The sequence below is a fragment of the Biomphalaria glabrata genome, chromosome 10, assembly GCF_947242115.1.
Source record: "Biomphalaria glabrata chromosome 10, xgBioGlab47.1, whole genome shotgun sequence".
Lineage (NCBI taxonomy): Eukaryota > Metazoa > Mollusca > Gastropoda > Planorbidae > Biomphalaria > Biomphalaria glabrata.
In genome coordinates, this window is record NC_074720.1 from 2110923 (window position 1) to 2121870 (window position 10948).

A 10948-nucleotide genomic window follows, 5' to 3' on the forward strand; every position below is an offset into this window, starting at 1 on the left:
CCGAGGTGAACATTTAACAGGCTATGTCAACCGAGACTGTAACAGACACCCTGTTCGTTAACCGTTGGCCAAAAAAACAAAAACAAATGACCTTAGCATCATCCAAGATTAGTTAAACATAATTCTTCGTTACAAAGATAACAAAGATATATGGCATAAATGCTTAACTGGAGAATGGAATAAACTTTTAAAAAAATCAATTCCTACTTTACGAAGCTAATTCTATTTGTTACGCTGCTTCAATATTGCAAGGAGTTTTACCGTAGAAGCCGCGTCACATAGGCCCTAATTTAAAAAGAAAACCTTTTTTTTTTCCTTTGACATCATTCTGAACAATTTCAATGATAAGAAGACACAAGACAAATTTAATATTAAGATGATTATATAATTCTGAAAAAAAAAATCATTACGACAAAGCCAGTTGTCACCGTGAGGCCAATTAGCTAATGATTTTTTTTCCATAGGCATAGGCCTACATAAACTGTCGAATTTCTAGGAAAATCTTTTTAAGTTATAGCCGTTTTCGAAACACAAAATTGAAGATGATTACATTCTAGGCCAAATCTTCTTCAGGGCGTTTTGATGGCTGCTGGCTGGGTTCAAACCCCGGAACTATCGAGGCAACAGTCCAGAGCGCATTTCACACGACCAGGCAGCCGTTCTATCATAAATGCAAAAGCAAACTATTCTCTGTTTTTAATATTAAAGCAAAAATAAAAATTAGTATTTTACCGAAAAGAAATTCAACATATCATATGTCCACTGTTTAGAAAATAACCAAATCTTATTTGGTGTGTGGATTTAACCCCCCACCTTTTCTGGTACATCCCAAAGTTTAACTATGGCATTTCTTTCGTATTTAGGTCTTACATGCTGTTCACTAGAGAGAGTGGATCTCGTATAGCTAGTTGTCATTACTGTGTCCTGGGCGCGTCCACTGAAGGGGAAAAAAATGTCTCTTGTCAGCACAAGACACTTCTCTGCTTCGACGGGCTAATGTCATAAGAAAGTTGATCTAGCGGTCAATTTACAACAGGATTTTTCCTTGCTCTTGTGACCAAGTAATTTTGTGTATCAGTTTAACCCTCTAATTGCTAAAGTGGACTTAAGGATGGCTGCCTGGTCGTGCGGTTTGCACGCTGGACTGTCGTTCGGACTTATCGATGGTCCCGGGTTCAAACCCTGCCCGCTCCCATCCCCCGCCGTCCTGCGGGAGGTTTGGACTAGGAAGTAATTATCTTCAACTCTGAAGGAACATCCGAAATAAGTAAAACATTTTACAAACTCTTTCTCTCCTAACTGACGATACCAACGTTGATTCCACTAGAATGTTTTAAATAATTACGGAGAGAAAAGAGTTAATGAGGCTCCCAGGAATTATGACTTACAGAGTGTCCATATAACCGGAAAAAATAATGGGGGGTCTTCTCTAAATGTTTTATCTCTTGATAGTTTTTTTGTGTGCGCAGCAAACAAGCTGTTTCTCTGCCCAGCTTGACAAGTCAGCTTGACCTGATAACGAGGCACTGATATGTTGTGATATGTGATTTGCTATTAACCACAACACACCTATGACTTAGCATTGTAGGCGAGAATAACGTTACCAATAAATCTATTAGGCATTACTCTTGAAAATAACTTTTTTTTTTAAACCAAGAGAAATCGTGGACAGAATAACACAGTAAAGGTTTGAAAGATAATTGAATAAACATAATCTCCCTCTTCAATAATATCCCTAGAAGTAGATAGATCATCAGCGTGGTTTGAACACTACCGCCCCATCAATAATATCCCTAGAAGTAGATAGATCATCAGCATGGTTTGAACACTACCGCCCCATCAATAATATCCCTAGAAGTAGATAGATCATCAGCATGGTTTGAACACAACCGAGGCTTTATTGGCCATGGTAAGTCTAAACTACCTGAGGTGTTTGTATTTCAGCGCGTTATTGATTGGCAACATTTGGTTGGGAGATGTAAAAAAAAATAAATCTGGGAGCTAAGTTGAATAACACCTCTGCTATTTCATTGAAACACAGCAAAAATATTTACAGCAGCCTCTCGACAACAAAACATTGATATAGTTTAGAAAAATGGAATATTTCTTCTTTTTCTTTCTTGGATAATGAGGCAAGATTTTTATAGAGAGTGACGCATTATCGTTCTGCTGACGTCTTATCGAACAAAACAGCTCGGCTACAAGATGTCTTGTTGAACAAGACAGCCCGGCTACAAGAAGTCTCATTGAACAAGACAGCCCGGCTACAAGATGTATTGTTGAACAAAACAGCCCAGCTACAAGATGTCTTTTTAAACAAAACAGCCCAGCTACAAGATGTCTTTTTGAACAAAACAGCCCGGCTACAAGATGTCTTTTTGAACAAAACAGCCCAGCTACAAGATGTCTTTTTGAACAAAACAGCCCAGCTACAAGATGTCTTTTTGAACAAAACAGCCCGGCTACAAGATGTCTTTTTGAACAAAACAGCTCGGCTACAAGACGTCTTGTTGAACAAAACAGCCCGGCTACAAGGCGTCTTGTTGAACAAAACAGCCCGGCTACAAGAAGTCTTGTTGAACAAAACAGCTTGGCTACAAGACGTCTTGTTGAACAAAACAGCCCGGCTACAAGAAGTCTTGTTGAACAAAACAGCCCGGCTACAAGAAGTCTTGTTGAACAAAACAGCCCGGCTACAAGAAGTCTTGTTGAACAAAACAGCCCGGCTACAAGGCGTCTTGTTGAACAAAACAGCCCGGCTACAAGGCGTCTTGTTGAACAAAACAGCCCGGCTACAAGGTGTCTTGTTGAACAAAACAGCCCGGCTACAAGAAGTCTTGTTGAACAAAACAGCCCGGCTACAAGACGTCTTGTTGAACAAAACAGCCCGGCTACAAGGCGTCTTGTTGAACAAAACAGCCCGGCTACAAGAAGTCTTGTTGAACAAAACAGCTCGGCTACAAGACGTCTTGTTGAACAAAACAGCCCGGCTACAAGGCGTCTTGTTGAACAAAACAGCCCGGCTACAAGGCGTCTTGTTGAACAAAACAGCCCATCTACAAGACGTCTTGTTGAACAAAACAGCCCGGCTACAAGGCGTCTTGTTGAACAAAACAGCCCGGCTACAAGGCGTCTTGTTGAACAAAACAGCCCGGCTACAAGGCGTCTTGTTGAACAAAACAGCCCGGCTACAAGGCGTCTTGTTGAACAAAACAGCTCGGCTACAAGACGTCTTGTTGAACAAAACAGCCCGGCTACAAGACGTCTTGTTGAACAAAACAGCCCGGCTACAAGACGTCTTGTCGAACAAAACAGCCCGGCTACAAGACGTCTTGTTGAACAAAACAGCCCGGCTACAAGACGTCTTGTCGAACAAAACAGCCCGGCTACAAGACGTCTTGTTGAACAAAACAGCCCGGCTACAAGACGTCTTGTCGAACAAAACAGCCTGGCTACAAGACGTCATGTTGAACATGACGATGGTGATACGATGACAAACTTATTTGTTACGTACATACTCGCCACTGTCACCTTTTCGTATACTTCACTTGACCTTCGCATTTTTTATAGGAGAAATTGTGCGTTGAAGACGCCACGAGAACACATTTTTGAAACTCAGAATGCTGGAAAAGCTTCGCGCCTCGCCAGAACTCATTAGTAGACACTGTACGCATTCTCCCAAATACTGACATTGTAAACATTGTAACAAAAAACTGGCAATGTTCATACTGTCACAACTGGCTTTGTTAAAACTGCTACAACTGACTTTGTTATAACTGCTACAACTGGCTTTGTTAAAACTGTCACAACTGGCTTTGTTAAAACTGCTACAACTGGCTTTGTTATAACTGCTACAAATTGCTTTGTTAAAACTGCTACAACTTGCTTTGTTAAAACTGTCACAACTGGCTTTGTTAAAACTGTCACAACTGGCTTTGTTAAAACTGCTACAACTGGCTTTGATAAAACTGCGACAACTAGCTTTGTAAAAACTGCCACAACTGGCTTTGTTAAAACTGTCACAACTGGCTTTGTTAAAACTGCCACAAATGGCTTTGTTGAAACTGCCACAACTGGCTTTTGTTAAAACTGTCACAACTTAATTTGCATACTTTCTCATTACAACTAACAGAACTCTTCCTTTACTTCAATCGAATAAGCGGAAACCGTATAGACCAGGGGTTCTCAACCTGTGGGTCGCGACCCCTTGAGGGGTCGATTGAAGATTTGTCAGGGGTCGCCTAAGACCATCGAAAATATGGTTTGTATTTAGTGTATTCTTCTATTGCTGTGTATGTTATTGGGGAGGAGGGGGGGGGGTCGCGGCAGAGTGGGGGATAGTAAAAAGGGGTCGCCGAGCTTAAAAGGTTGAGAACCGCTGGCTATAGACTAAGCTACCTAGTCGTACTTAAGAAACATATGAATAAATTATTAAAACTTTTTCATGTTGTAAACATTTATCTCCTGTAATTGATCTAGATCTATCTCTTGTATCAGCGGGGCTCAGCCTTTTTTTTTTTTCGGCAATGGGACCGTGTCAATTTCCGAACGCTCGAGTCACGGGCACATCACAGCACTGCAGCCGGCCTTTTGTGGCTTCATTCTGCACTGTTATGTGCTAACTGCATGTGGATTAAGGGGTGTTAGACACCTTATTTATATAGGTTAGTTATTTTAGTTATTTAGCGACGCACCATAGTAGACGCATATTGAACGGGACTAGTGACGTTTGGGATATGTTGGGTTAGAGACCGGAAAATCAGTTAGCGATAGAACACTCCAGGGTAACGACGTGTTTAGTGACAGAGACTTCTACTGTGGCCTTTTATCAGAATAAATCCATATGTACAATTGTTCATCAGAGTCGACTACATCTCTTCACTAGTTAAAATAGATGTTTGTCTCGTTCTATCTGGATTGTTGTTCAACTATACGTAATACACCCGAACAATTACACCCAAACGCCTGCAGAGTTAGACACCTTATTTATATAGGTTAGTTATTTTAGTTATTTAGCGACGCACCATAGTAGACGCATATTGAACGGGACTAGTGACGTTTGGGATATGTTGGGTTAGAGACCGGAAAATCAGTTAGCGATAGAACACTCCAGGGTAACGACGTGTTTAGTGACAGAGACTTCTACTGTGGCCTTTTATCAGAATAAATCTATGTAAATTTGTTCATCATCGTTTGACTACATCTCTTCACTTGTTACAATAGATGTGCCAGTTCTTGTTTGTGTTGTAGTTCAACTGCACGTAATACACCCGAACAATTACACCCAAACGATTGCAGAGTAATTGGTTGACTTCAAGACAGCCTGAACTAGCAACATCACAGGGGCCGGATAGCAATAGCGATATAAACCGGATATGACCCGCAGGCCGTAAGGTAGGCACTTAAGTCTTCAGAGTCACGTCCCCCAAATTATTTTTTTTAAAGGGGGGTGGGCGGGATGAGGAGAAGATTATGTTTAAAGTGGGAATGTCGGACAAATATATATGTTCACAGGCATCCATTTCTAGGAGCATTAAAATTTATTTTTAAAACGACTATACATCTACTTTAGTGAATTGAATGTGATTAGGCAATGGACACTGGGTTAGATGAAAGCAGTGAGTAGGCCTACATTGCATGCCTACAGTCCCCCCCCCCTCCCGCCCTTTTAACTTGTCAGTCTGTATCGAAAGATTGGATGTTTCATTTTTTGAAGCGAGAGAAATTGGAACTTCGTTCAGGCTTGCGAATGACACCTAGATCTAGATCTATATATCTACAAGCTCTACAATATATTAAGCTAAGCCTATTGTTTAGCGCTGAACACTCTAGATTCTTGTCTAGAAAGCTAGGTCTATATCTATACTCTAAGACTGTGACATAGAGAGATGTCTAGATAGATATACAGCGAAAGGCAGACACAGTCTATAGGTCTAGTCTAGATTTAATTTAAATACAAGACTTAAGAAAAGTGTGAGTAATACTTTATTCTTATGTTATAAAATACAGACGTTACCTCGTAGGATTGTCCCTAGATTAATCTTTGAATTAGACATGCATATTAATAAATGACAAACTATGCCAAGTCTTTGGTTGTCGTGGCTGATTCAGGCAACCCATTTCATGCTCTGATAGCAAAGCAATATTGGTACACATTTGTCCTAGCATATGGGACAAGAAATATGCATTTATCTTTATATCTTTTTTTCTAGCATTTTATTAGGATCTAGAGATAGTCACAAGATCTAGATATGCTGATAAGGTTTTGTTTTTGTATTTGAAGATTATGGTCATGGTGTTCTGGCCTTAGATTTATATCTAAGCTATATTTAGATCTAGATATTTCGAACAAGTTCTAAATAATTAACTTACCAATTCAGCGAAGACGATTTATGGAACTGACAATATTGCAAGAATGTTTTCAGCTTAGTATCCACTTCTGCAAGGCCTAACAGAACAATAGTTTTATCATCTCAACGCAACCAAGTTGGCCAGATTTTTGTTTTGTTTTCACGACACAAAAGAAAGAGAGAGAGAGAGAGATAGCTGAGGAGAGAGAGAGAGAGAGAACACGTCGCACGGACATCGCGACAACAGATCGGGTATTATGCGGTTCGATACTTCTCAACCCTGCGATACTGGTACATCGTGTATCTGTGGGAATCTTGCTCGTGTGTGATCTTGTCGTCTGCTGTTGACTTCAGCCTATTATCGGATTCGACTATTTTTTTTTTTGGGGGGGGGGGGGGGGGTCTCGTGAGTGACACTGATCATGGATCGAACCTCAGCGCGTGTGCTAAAATTTCATACGGCATAAACGTGTTGCTTTTAAGGGGGACTATTTTATAAATCACACAACTAAGTCATAGATTAGAGGAAAACATTAAATAAGTTAGGCTACACTGCTTTCATATTATTACTACGTATTTTAAATTAATGCTTTTTGCTATTGATTTTATATACATGAGATTTTGATGCCTGGTTTTAAATCCGATGCATAAATATTACAAATAAAATAGCAGCACAGTTGCGTATATATTTATAGCTTTTATATAGCGCTACTTTCATGTTTATAGCATGCTCAGATCGCTTTGGTCCAATCTCATTTGTAAACCAGTGGAGGGGAGTTGGTTTTCCGTGCTGCCTTTAGGCGCTTAGTAAACACAACTCTGCCCGAGTCGGGCGTCGAACCTCGAGCCCACTTCTAGGTAGCCAAGTTCAAGCGCACTTAGCCTCTCGACCACGCTTCCAACGCCTACCGAGGTTACAATCATTCATTGGCATAGACAGGACATGAATAAATTAAAAAAAAATTAATCAGTCTATTAATTACTGGTAAATATTAATTATTTTGTTTGATACCAACAAGAGAAACTAATCCTTCAGTATTCACAGATTATGGCTAAATTTGTTGGGTTTAAATAAATTGTCAACGCTAATTCTTCCTCACTCATTCTCGGATCAAGTTAAAACTTAAAAAAAAATATTTCATGTACCTAACAAAACGTGGATCAATAAAACAAATTAACCAACCAATCAATTGTTTATCGGTAATTATTTTGTTTGATATTAAATAAGGGAAATAGCTTGTACATTATTGACACCTATAGCTTTATGGGCGGAGTTCTTCCCCTTTAGATACGCTTTTTTTTAAAGGATTTTAAAAAATATTTTGTTTGTTTTGTGTGTAGATCTACGTTCGCAATATACATAGCCTATATCGCAAAAGAAAAGTTTAATAAGCATTGAAAATTTTACACAAATTGAAGCACCTCCCGTCTTTTCTTATGGGGCACATTCGTGTGACTGTAATTGAACCAAGACCAGCGGTTCTCAACCTTTAAAGCTCGGCGACCCTTTTTTACAATTCCTCACTTTGCCGCGACCCCCCCCCCCCTCACACACACAGCAATAGAAGTATAGACAATAACTATCCATATTTTCGATGGTCTTAGGCGACCCCTGTCAAATCGTCAATCGACCCCCCAAAGGGGTCGCGATCCACAGGTTGAGAACCCCTGACCAAGACGATCGCGTCCGTATGTGGTCCGATTTATAGAATTCGACTGTTTCATTGATTGTTATTCATATGTGCAAGCCATTGCAGAGGTGAAAAATAGTTGGGTTGTGGGATTTATTTCTTAATGGGATGTCATAAGTGGACGATATAATTTCTTTAAGACATCTGAAAATAGAAGCACTCGCGTATTCACCCCATGCCAACATATTTGTCTACTGAGAATAAATCGTTCATTTAATTTACTTGTAACTTTTTTTTTTTTACTAACTATAAAAACACATTTTCCGCACTGATGAAAAACTTCTAAGTTTTTTTTTTTTCAGTTTTGCTAGACCTAGGAGACAAAAATTATGAAATTATCTTGGCATATCGATTGGAAGCAGACATTAACTAGCAGACGGCCACTTGGTGGCTCAGCGTTTACCTCCCTTTTGACATCTGCTAACACAGGACCAAACAAACTTCTCACCGAGTCTTTGGAAAAAAAAAACATAGCGACACTAAACAAAATACTTAAAAAAAAAAAAAAAAAAGCTTATATGAAGTAAAATTAGAACAATTAGTTTGGGTCTGTTACGTGATTAAATTTGTGATTAGATCGCTAATGAGAACAATAAAACTGTCCGATTAGAATTATTTTTACTAATTGTTTATGTTTATCGCTATTTCATGCTTTTAGCTGTCTCAGTGCGGGTTTTTTTTTTTAAATGATCCTATCCCTATAACAGGATGGCTGCCTGGTCGTGCGGTTTCCGCGCTGGACTGTCGTTCAGATTTATCGATGGTCCAGGGTTCAAACCCTGCCCGCTTCCGTCGTCCTGCGGGAGGTTTGGACTAGGAAGTAAACTATCTTAAACTCTGAAGGAACATCCGAAACATGTAAAACATTTTACAAAGATTTTACAACAGTTGGGGAGAAGGGAGGGGTTACCTTGTTAATCATAGGCCTACTGTGATTGCTCTTTAAATGAATTTTTAAAAAACTTATTCACTTGGGCTCAAGCGAAACCAGTCGTTATAGAAGACCTAAACACTGACCTGCAACGTCACAATTTGTGAGCAGTGTAGACCAGTAGTTAGCTGCCACGTCCAAAAGTGAACTAATTCAATTTACACCACCGAATCTGTCAAGTACGATTTCTTTCCCTTGTTCTTTGCCAAACAAAATAAATAGGTACCAATAGTTAATTAACTAATTGTATGTTTTTTTTAAATTGATTCTTCTTTTGTCAGGTACAATAAATAATTGTGCTAAATATCAATTTGATCCGAGATTGGGTGTAGGAGAAATAATAGTAGAAACTTTTTAAAAGACAGACAGACAAAGTGACAGACAGAGTGAGTTGATATAAATTTTGTACATGTAAAAGGGAAAGCGTCATTTTCGGTCATTTATTTTAGTCAGATTTTTATACTCTCTAGCTATGTATAGTCCAGGGGCGTAGTTAGGGATTCGGGGGCCCGAGGGGGATTGAACTCTTTGGGGGGCCCTTGCATTTTGACATTCGACATCATGACATGAGATTATGTACTTAATAAATATACAACCCTACATTCAAATTGGTACAGTATATCAGTAACATTAACAAGAAATAATCATTAAGAATCTTTTAATGAACAATACCGTTGTTTGTTGGCGAAATAATGCACAAGTGACATATCTCAATTCATATCGCTTCATGTCGTGCTTTCTGTGCACCAAATGTCATCTATAACATCATCTACATAGAGAAGTGTCTAGTACAGTGGTTCTCAACCTTTTAAGCTCGGCGACCCCTTTTACAATCCCCACACTCTGCTGCGACCCCTCCACATGCACACATAGCACTAGAAGAATAGACAAAAACAATCTCTATTTTTTCGGTGGTCTTAGGCGACCCCTGGCAAATCGTCAATCGATCCACAGGTTGAGAACCCCTGATCTAGTATTTGTGACTCCACTGACATTAAAACCATGCTAGGCCTTTCTTGCGTCATTGTGCTCCTCAGATAGTTTTTGATTAGCTTGATTTTTGAGAATGATCTCTCACATGACGCAAAGGAGGTGGCCTGAGTTAGCAGTATTCGAATGGATGTTACAAAGTTTGAGCACACATCATTACCATATATACTCAGAATGTTCGAATCGTTCCTTTAAGAAAAAAGTTTGGTAAACACTGCTATAGATTATACCAGTGGCGTAGCTAGGGTGGGTGGAGGAGGAGGGGTTTCAACAAATCAGTGCCACAATCACCAATTGACATATTGACGAAACTGACTTCATATGGTAATTTGGGGGCCCCCCTCAAGTGGGGGCCAGGGGGGGGGTCTTCAAATTCTCCCCCTCTCGCTGGACGGTGTTAGAATTCATACTATACACACAATATAATAGCAGAGTGAAATAAACATTGTTATAAAATGTTTTGTTAAATGTTTTACATATTTCAGATGTTCCTTCAGAGTTGAAGATAGTTTACTTCCTAGTCCAAATCTCCCGCAGGACAACGGGGGATGGGAGCGGGCAGGGTTTGAACCCGGGACCATCGATAAATCCAAACGACAGTCCAGCGTGCAAACCGCACGACCAGGCAGCCATCCTAAAAACTACGTGCTTATTAAATTATCATCAAATTATATCTCGCGCCAAAATGTCCTGCTTCGCTTACCCAAAGGGGCCGCAAACAAGGTTTGTGTAACAGAAACTCCTTATGCCTTCTTGTTATATTATTTTAATTTTGCGCTGAAACTAAATTAATTTTTGTCTCCCTTTAAAGTCGCTCTCTGGGGACTTTGTTAAAGATGTGTCTCGTCTGCAGCAGAACCAATCCGAGACTCGTAAAACTATCAATCTAATCAAGACTTTTGTAATGATGACATGTAAATGTGTGTGATTAGCAACAAATTAAATTAAAAACATGTCTATAGCAGTGATAACTTTTAACAAAAGCT

The 10948-nt window shown here is 39.5% G+C and overlaps 1 protein-coding gene across 1 annotated transcript in view; it reads right to left on the reverse strand.

Moving 5' to 3' along the window:
• LOC106057856 (uncharacterized) overlaps nucleotides 1-6539 on the reverse strand; it is a 43551-nt gene extending 37012 nt beyond the window's left edge. The window contains exon 1 of the mRNA XM_013215183.2: nucleotides 6373-6539. The gene's annotated coding sequence lies outside the window, so the exon portion shown is untranslated. The remainder of the gene's footprint in view (nucleotides 1-6372) is intronic.
• Nucleotides 6540-10948: the final 4409 nt, after the last annotated feature.